This window comes from Colobus angolensis, unplaced genomic scaffold, assembly GCF_000951035.1.
Source record: "Colobus angolensis palliatus isolate OR3802 unplaced genomic scaffold, Cang.pa_1.0 Scaffold8, whole genome shotgun sequence".
NCBI classification, from domain to species: Eukaryota; Metazoa; Chordata; class Mammalia; order Primates; family Cercopithecidae; genus Colobus; species Colobus angolensis.
Window position 1 is genome coordinate 13,787,352 of NW_012121820.1, and position 8,812 is coordinate 13,796,163.

General features: G+C 36.4%; 1 long non-coding RNA gene across 1 annotated transcript; it reads right to left on the reverse strand.

Moving 5' to 3' along the window:
• Positions 1–2,606: 2,606 nt before the first annotated feature.
• Positions 2,607–6,629, reverse strand: LOC105502494. Its single transcript, XR_001000349.1, has 3 exons — positions 6,600–6,629; positions 4,788–4,883; positions 2,607–3,233 (listed from the first exon to the last, which is right to left on the reverse strand). It is a non-coding gene; the product is annotated as an uncharacterized LOC105502494 (long non-coding RNA).
• Between the last annotated feature and the right edge of the window lie 2,183 nt (positions 6,630–8,812).

Below are 8,812 nucleotides of genomic sequence, written 5' to 3' on the forward strand. Positions count from 1 at the left end.
TAAACTTACTTGAAAAAATTTAGAAAGCCAGTAAAGGGTTGATGAAAGGAACAAAGCTGGCGAATCTGACTGTAAGGCGCTACCTCTTTCCTTGAAAACACAACTACCCTCACTGAAAACAAAACTGCAGACTTTCCCGCATATTAATCCTAAAACTAGGTCCCCTGAGGAGGAAATTTCAGCTGGGTCGGAAAAGATACTCTCTGTTTTAAAGCTACTAAGTTCATAGCAGGAGGGTCAGGCAGCTTGCCACCCTGAGAGCTTCAGGATGGACAACCACAAGGCCATGATAAATGTGCTTATGTATCTTAATTGCCAATTTACCCAAAGGCAACAGCCATCTAAGGACATGAAGATCTGGCCAAGGATATGGTCACGTGGAAAGGACGGGGTAGAAAGATGGCCACAGGAATGCCAGCTCTTTTGCCTAAGGCTCATAAATCTGTCTGCGTGGTGACTCTGCTGGCCTAGAGATCAGAGGTCTCTGGCCCAGGGCACTGTCTCCAGGTCCTGTCCAGACATCCCTGAGCTCTCTTTAAGGAAAGACTGTAGAAGCTAACTGCCAGGGCTTGGCTTGGCCTCAGGGTATGTCATAAGACCCAAGTGGGGAAGCACTGGATCAGCCGCACAGTCCTCACCCGGTGAGTGACAAGAGTCTAATAGCAGGTTATGCTTCTTGGGATTTGGCTTGAGTGGATATTCAACCCTGAAAGTCCTCTAGGCCGGGATAAAAAGCAAGCCAGCCAGGCCAAAACTGGGTGGTCAACATGAGCTAGCCTCTTTGTTAGAAAATAGGAAGCATAGCTTTCAGTTGAAGGATTACGTTACCCTGGGCTGTCCTGGTTCTGTGGAAGAAGCGTTCTGTCCTTTCAACTGGGTAGAAGAAACAAATAGAAGTGCCTTTAATCTTCTGGTGCTTCAGCATCTGTGTCTCAGTGGATAACATACACATTTATGCACATCTCCAGCATGCCTAATGCTGGAGTCCTCTCCGTATGGAACCTAGAAGACATTACTTTTTATCTATCAATTTATTTTCAATGGCTGTATAACACACATACTGTAAAGGGCACAAATCTTAAGTATGGATTGATAACTTTTTTGTGGACATATATCCTAGTAACCACTCAGGTCAAGATATAGAACATTCCACCAATGTACAATGTTTTATCATACACTTTCATAATCAATACCCCCCTCCCACGCAAAGGGAACTGCTATTTTAATTTCTGTCATCATAAATAATGTTTACATATTCTAGAACTTCATATAAGTGAAATAAGACATTTTTTATTTTGGCTTATTTCATGCAGCATAATGTCTATGTGATTCATGATATTGCGGCATATATCAGTGGGTTGCTCATTCTTACAGATATATGGCAATCCATTAGATAAACAGATAATGATACATGTATCCATTCCCCTTTTTATGGACATTTGGGTCATTTCCAGTTTTAGGGAGTGATGACTATGGCTGCTATGCACATTTTTGTATAGATATTGTGGAAGACATATACTCTTATTTCTCTTAGGTATTTACCTAGGTTTGAAATTTCTGGAGTATAAGACTTAGGAGTAGGTTTAACTTTAATAAATATTTAGACATTACCAAACAGTCCTCCAAACTGGTTAAACCAATGTATACCCCATTAGCAATGGATGAGATTTAGAATTACTTCATCTCCTCACCCGTACTTGATCCTAGCTTTTTAAAATTTTAGTCATTTCACAAGACATGTTTCAAAGCTAGAAGAGATCTCATGTTATCAGCCTCTTGATTCCTTCTTGACATCTCTCTTTAATTTTTCTCTAGTTATTTTTTTCTTCTTTGGTGGCAATTAAATTTTTTAATTCAAATACAATTTATCCATTTTTGTAACCATAGTATAATATGGTTAGAAAACGTATTACTTTGTTAATGTAATGTTTGACAAATTAAGAAATAAATCACTAATTGAATGGATCCAGACTTAACAGAAAAAAAAAAAACTGCCAATATACTATTGAGTTATACTCAGGGTTCATCAGCTGGGACAAATCTTGGTCTTTGTGTCTGACAAATATTCTTTTAGATCAACCCTTGAAGAGTAAGATCATTTTACATTACATTAGAGACATGGACAAGAGCTAAAGTTTAAATGCTGGCAACTATGGTTAAGACTTTGCACAAATTATCTTATTTAATCCTCTCAATAACACTGGGAATTGGGAATTTTTTTCCTCAACTTACACAGGAGGCTTAGGGTTTATGTAACCTACAAAGATCCCTCAGGTAGTATGAAAACAGAGCTGCAACTTTAACTTTTTCTCAGTGTAAATGTAAAATTATTCATCTGAAAAAAAGAGAAAGAGAGAGAAAAAAGAGCTCTTACTATTTTCTTGCTCATGGAGATTCAGTCACTATTCATCAACTGTGAACATGTGATTAAGTATGTTGGATAGCTATATATTAAATCAACTTCATGAGGCTTTAGATCATTTCAGGGCAGTTGTAACTATTGCCATTAAATTGATTTGCATTGTAAATGAAGAAGTTATCATTTCAATTTGGTTAAAAAGGCTATAATAACACTATGGATTGATTTCAGATCATTAAACTGTACATAGTTGTTTCAGTTATTTATTACTGTGTAACAAATCACCCAAAAATTTAGTGGTTTAAAAGAACAACAACCTTATTTGCTCATGATTCTATCATCTGGACAGGGCTCAGCTGGGCGGCTTGTCTCTGCTCCATGTGGCATTAGCTGGATTGACTCATGTGTTTGCAGTCAGTTGGCAGCTCTCCTAGGCCTAAATGATGCAAGATAGCCTCATTCACAAGTCTGGCACCTCAGTTGGGATGACTGGAACAGCTAGGGTCTGGCTGTTTTCTGCTCCCCTTCAGGGCTTCCATACCCACATGGCCTCTCCTGCTCAAGGAGTTTATGTCAGATTTTCTCATGACATGAGGCATCTCACTTCCATTACATTCCCAGGACAATGTATTCAAATTTTCATAAATAGCACACTTAAAATTGTTATGGGACTCTAAATTATTGTTTAGGATGATGATCACATCTTTTGCAACCTAACTGGTAATAGGTCTTCCAGCAAAGAAAGCATCCCATCTTCAGCTGCTGGCCAAGAAAATGGGTGTATATAGAGCATAATGACTGCATCTCCTCCACCTTTCCTGTAATGATCCCATCTTCATATGCACCATATGCAAGAGAATGATTGCATCTCTTTCTGCAATGTAATTATAACAAGTTTATCAGCAATGCAACAATCCTAATTTCCACCTGAAATGCAGTTGATATCACCATTATGGGCAATATAAGGAGCATATCTCTACCATAAATGTAGATAACACATTGTCTTTTACACACTAGAGATTGCATTTCTTCAGGAAATGCAATAACAGTTCTATCTGTAGTGCAATGATCCCATCTATTTGTGCAAGTTAATTATCACTTTTCCAATTGCCAAGCTGTAATGATAGGTATTCCTATAGGCCAATGATTGCATCTCTGCCCTCAGGGTAATGATCACATATGCAATGTGAGATAACAAAATTGTCTTCAGGGCAATGATCAGATTCTTTTGCATAGGGTAATGATAACATATCCACTTTAACCTAAAGATAGTAGGCATGCTGTCAATGCTGTGATGCCAACTTCCCCTGCAGTAACTATGGGTGACAGACATTAATGCAGCATGTATTCACATCTACCTGGATGTGTAACAGTGAATTTTGTAGGAAATCAAAGTCCTACTTAGAGGTAGCATACTGACAGCAACAAAAGTGCTAAGAACAAATAAACATGAGTTTAAATAGATGCCACCATATAGTCCATGTGGCTTGGGGCCTATGGCTTAGCTTCTCTGAACCAGGTGGCAAAACTGAGAATGGTAACAGCTTTTTCTGTAAAAATACTAGCATAAACATTACATTTCTCAACATAGAGCCTAGCTCTTAAGTCAAGTTTATTAATTTTCTTCTCCTTCCCATTGATCTCTGAATCATATCCTTGTCCAGATTCCAGATTCCCCCAGGATCTGAATCCATTATCACCTCTCCCCAGTCCAGAATCAACAAAAATTTGCACATTCTTATTCTTAAGCTCTTTCTCTTATCCTCTGTTCCTATATATTTTTTCCCATTTCTGTCTGCAAATGTGCTTCTGCCTCTGTATTAGTCCGTTCATGCCCTGCTATAAAGAAATACCTGAAACTGTGTGATTTATTTTAAAAAGAGTTTTAATTGGCGCACAGTTCCATGGGCTGTACAGAAAGCATGGCTGGGGAGGCCTCCGGAAACTTTCAATCATAGTGAAAGGGTAAGCAGTCACATATCTTGCATGGTCTGAGCAGGAGGAAAAGAGAAAAGGGGGAGGTGCTACACACTTTTAAACACCAGATCTCATGAGAACCCACTGTCATGAGAACAGCAAAGGGGAAATCCACCCCCAAGATCTAATCACCTCCCACCAGGCCTCTCCTCCAACACTGGAGATATAATTCGACATGAGATTTGGGCAGGGACACAAATCGAAACTGTATCAGCCTCCTATATCTTAGAATGTTATTTAATGACTGATGTAATTAGTTCCATTGGAAATACATTTTCTTAGTTTCTAAAATTGTTCTGCCAGTTTTCTTGCTTGCTGACCATCATCTGTCTACATATTCAAGATAGAAACCTGAACAGCAACTCATTTCTCACTATAATTTACTCTGTATTTCCAATCAGGCACTATGTGCTGTTGATTCAACCCCCTTAATGTTGACTGTTATGCTGACCTTTAGTCTGTCTCCATTGCTACTATCCTAGTCCAGGCCTTCAGCACTGTTCCCACAAGTGGATATTTAAATTGCCTTGAGTTGTGAAAATATTTTCTAAGGAAAAAGGAAGAGATTTATGGATATTAGTATATTAAAGTTCTGAAATGTCATTAAATCATAAATAATAAGAAACAGTGGAAATTTTTTAAATGGACAAAAAGTATTTGCTAGGCATTTTCCAGAAAAAGTATTAATATTCTTGGTAAGCAAAGAAGTTTTGCCAATTAACTATAAAATTATGAATATCTCAAGAGAAAAAATAGGAAAATACATCAACAGGCCATGTATTAAAGAAGAAATTCCAATAATTAATAAATGTAAAACCATTTTGATGCCTATATTAATTTTTAAAAATTTCATATGTATATAATATCAGTTATCATCACGTTTTCAAAGGTGAAAATAGACAATATTTCACAAAAAATCACAACTGTCCAATAACTTCTTTGTAAGTAACTTGTTCAAGTCTTTCTCTCTACAAAGATAGATACACAAATAGACAAGTAGATATAGACATAAACATACATGTAAAGAGAACTTACAAGGCTCGATAGATAGAAAAGGTAAGTTTCAGAAATCTCAAAAAAAAGTAAGCTACTAACAATAATTGCAGTATTGAAAAGAAAATTTTAAGAAACTATTATACCCAAATATGTAGAAAGATATGACCCTTAAATGTAGGGAAAAGAAATAATTAAGGAATACACACTATCTCACCCACACACACATTTTTAGAGATAAACTGAATTAAGGATTAGTGAACATTTTTTAAAATCCCAGCAATATTCACATTGAGCACAGAAAAGAGTATAATTGAGATTGTAGGGATGTTGAATCAGTAGCGTGGAGGATATTTTGAGAAAACATCTGAGAATAAAAAGTAGGAGAACAATGAGACAAAAATGGCAAGAAAGAAAATTTTAGAATGAACAAAGAATGGAGACCTAAAATAGAAATAATAGGTTCTCCTGAGGAAAGAGTCTTGGAAAGATTAGGAAAATGAAAAGAAAGACAATAACCACATTCGTAATAAAAGACATTTCCATAATATGGGGGAGAAACTGTACTGGTAATTTGCAGAGGTTTACTGAGAAGTACATAAAAATAATAGAATTAATGGTCTATATTCTTTATCTTTCTTAAGGATTTTTTTTAAACGCTAAAATCATTTTGTTAAAAATAATAAAACTTACAAGAATTTTTAAAATATCTAAATACAAATATGTTGACACATTGGGAGGGACAAAAATTTGCCTAATCTGAGACTTTTAATCTAAAACCTGAAATGCTAGAATAGAGAACAGCCATGTCGATAAAGTTTTGACAAGAATAAGCTGTGTACTTTTTGGTTTGCTTTTTAAAAATGTGTTTTATTTATTTTTGCTTTTCTTTTTAGTGAATGAATCCAAATTGCTTTACCCTAAAGGAAAAGATAATTCTTTGTAAAATAAAAAAATATAGAAAACTATGCTGTTCATGGTTGCAAGGAGCCAAAGTATGGGAAGAGAAGAAAATAAATTTGAAAAACATGCTTCCTTTTGGTTGAGACAAGAAACAAAATTCATATAAAATAAAGGTGAAAGGGGGAAAATAACTCTCAATAAAGCACCAAAAACAGTTTTAAAAAATCCAGTCCTACCTGTTTTCTGCCTGGTTAAAATAAGTGCAAATTTCAGCATTTTGCAAAGATATGTAATGTAAAATTAATGTTATAGTAACACAAATATGTTCCTAAACATTTAATTTTCAAAATTTAGAACTACTACATGCCTTTTCTCAGCAGGACACCAATTGATAGTTTCTTCTAAAATGACAATGAAGGTGAGAGAGGTTAAATCATTATTTTGAAATGGCTAAGATAATGGCCATTATCCTTAGCGAACTAACGCAGGAACAGAAAACCAAATACTGCATGTTCTCATTTATAAGTGCGAGCTAAATGATGAGAATACATGGACACGTGGAGGGGAACAATACACATCGGGACCTTTCAGTGGGTGGAGGGTGGGGAGGAGGGAGAGGATCAGGAAAAAAAAAAACAATTAATGGATACTAGGGTTAATACCTCGGTGATGAAATAATCTGTACAACAAACCCCCATGACATGTTTACCTAAATAACAAACCTGTGCTTGTACCCCTGAAATTAAAAGTTAAAAAAGAAATGGCTAAGATACTTTTTAAGTAGTATTAACAGTATGCTGGAGAAGTGTATGGTTTTCAAAGCAAAAGGAAAAACTAGAAAAAAAAGTAGGAGGGATTATATATATGAATGTGTGTGTGTGTGTTTGTGTGTGTGTACATTATAACATTTAAAGCATTGCACAAGGCAAAAATGCTGCTATCGCCATGATAATTCACCAGAAGATTAAAACAACCACAAAAAATCTCAGAAGAGAGAAAAAAGTCACCATCATTGAAGGGCAACAGCATTGCCTAAATGGAAGCCCTCACCAAATCATGTTTTTATCAATTGTATGACTTATTTTCTTTTACTCCTTCTGAATAGAAAGTCCATCCTGTCATGGCCTCTTGGTGAACTAACGATTTCTGAAACATGCATCTTGTCTTTATAAGAGGTCTTGTCTCATTACACCTCCCATCTCCCAAGTGTCTACCCTCCTTCCCCAAGTCTTTGCAAGTTTCCGGAAGACCACCGTGTCACTTAGTGGTTTTCAGGCTTACTTCCCTTTGACTGTAAGTCCTTATAAAAAAGAGAATTCCTCTATACATCTTTGCAATTCTGGCTCCTATGCAATACCTGGTGCATTTTTAAGCCCTTCATAACTTGGAGAAGAATAAATCAGTAAGTGAATAAATTCATGAATGACTCCAATGCTTCTGATACCTACTGAACTCTTACTGAGCATGAAAGCCTCACCCAAAAATTTCTTGAGCAGAGACTTCACTCCACGTAAGGCCCTGTTCCACATACATATCCTTTTTATAATACAGTTTGGTGTTTCTCCTACCCTTTGAAGCAGCGCTCTCAGAAGTCAGCAAATATCAGATAAATGCTCCTAATTTTTGGAAGGTAATTTGGTGACAAGAGTTGAGGCAGGAGCATAAACAGAGTGTTCTAATATGTGTGTGTGTGTGTGTGTGTGTGTGTGTGCGCACATGTGTATATGAGCATTTGCATGTGGGTGAAAGTGTATATGTGAGAGTATGCATGTGTGTGCATGTGTGTGTGTGTGTGTGTGTGTCTGTTCCTTTTGAAGGGACAGGACAGAAAAAAGAGGTAGAGATTTAAAGGACATTATAGAAAGAAGGAAGAACATTTACAAATCTGGGGAGACAGAAGTCCATGAATCCAAAATGAAAGATGCAATGCAGAGAAGGCTAGCCTACAGTTGGATGCAGACTAGGGTCTTATTGGGAGAAAGAGATACCATATGGGAGAAAGAAAACTGTCCTTCAGCTACCTTCTCTGAGTGGTAAGTTCAGCTACCTTCTCTGAGTGGTAAGTTCAGCTACCTTCTCTGAGTGGTAAGTATTTAACCAGGCATGAGTATGTAAACAAGTTGTAGAATTCTCAGCCCTAAGTATATATGCAATAACTGAGCGATTTAAAATGTTCACTCTACACCCAGATCTTTGTTTTTAATTACCATTCTCCAGTAAAAGGAACCAGGGCCATTTAGAGAAATGGCTGGGAAAACAAAACTACAATATAGGCCTGGAACATCTCGTAGTGCCAGAACATTTAAAAACTGTTCAAAGAACAAAAGGATAGGATTATGTCAAAGGGTTGCAGGGGCCAACCAGAAAGAGCTCCTAATGGCCAATGCTGGAATAATAGGAGCAACAAAATAAAAAATGCTGGCATTGAATTATAACCCCCAAAATAAAGTAAAATTCAAACATCCATATTGATATAAATAAATAATTGAATAAATAAATGGAAGAGAAGGAACACTTCTTTCTTATAAATAATTCCATCAATTTTTTTTTTTTTTTTTGAGACACAGTTTCACTCTGTTG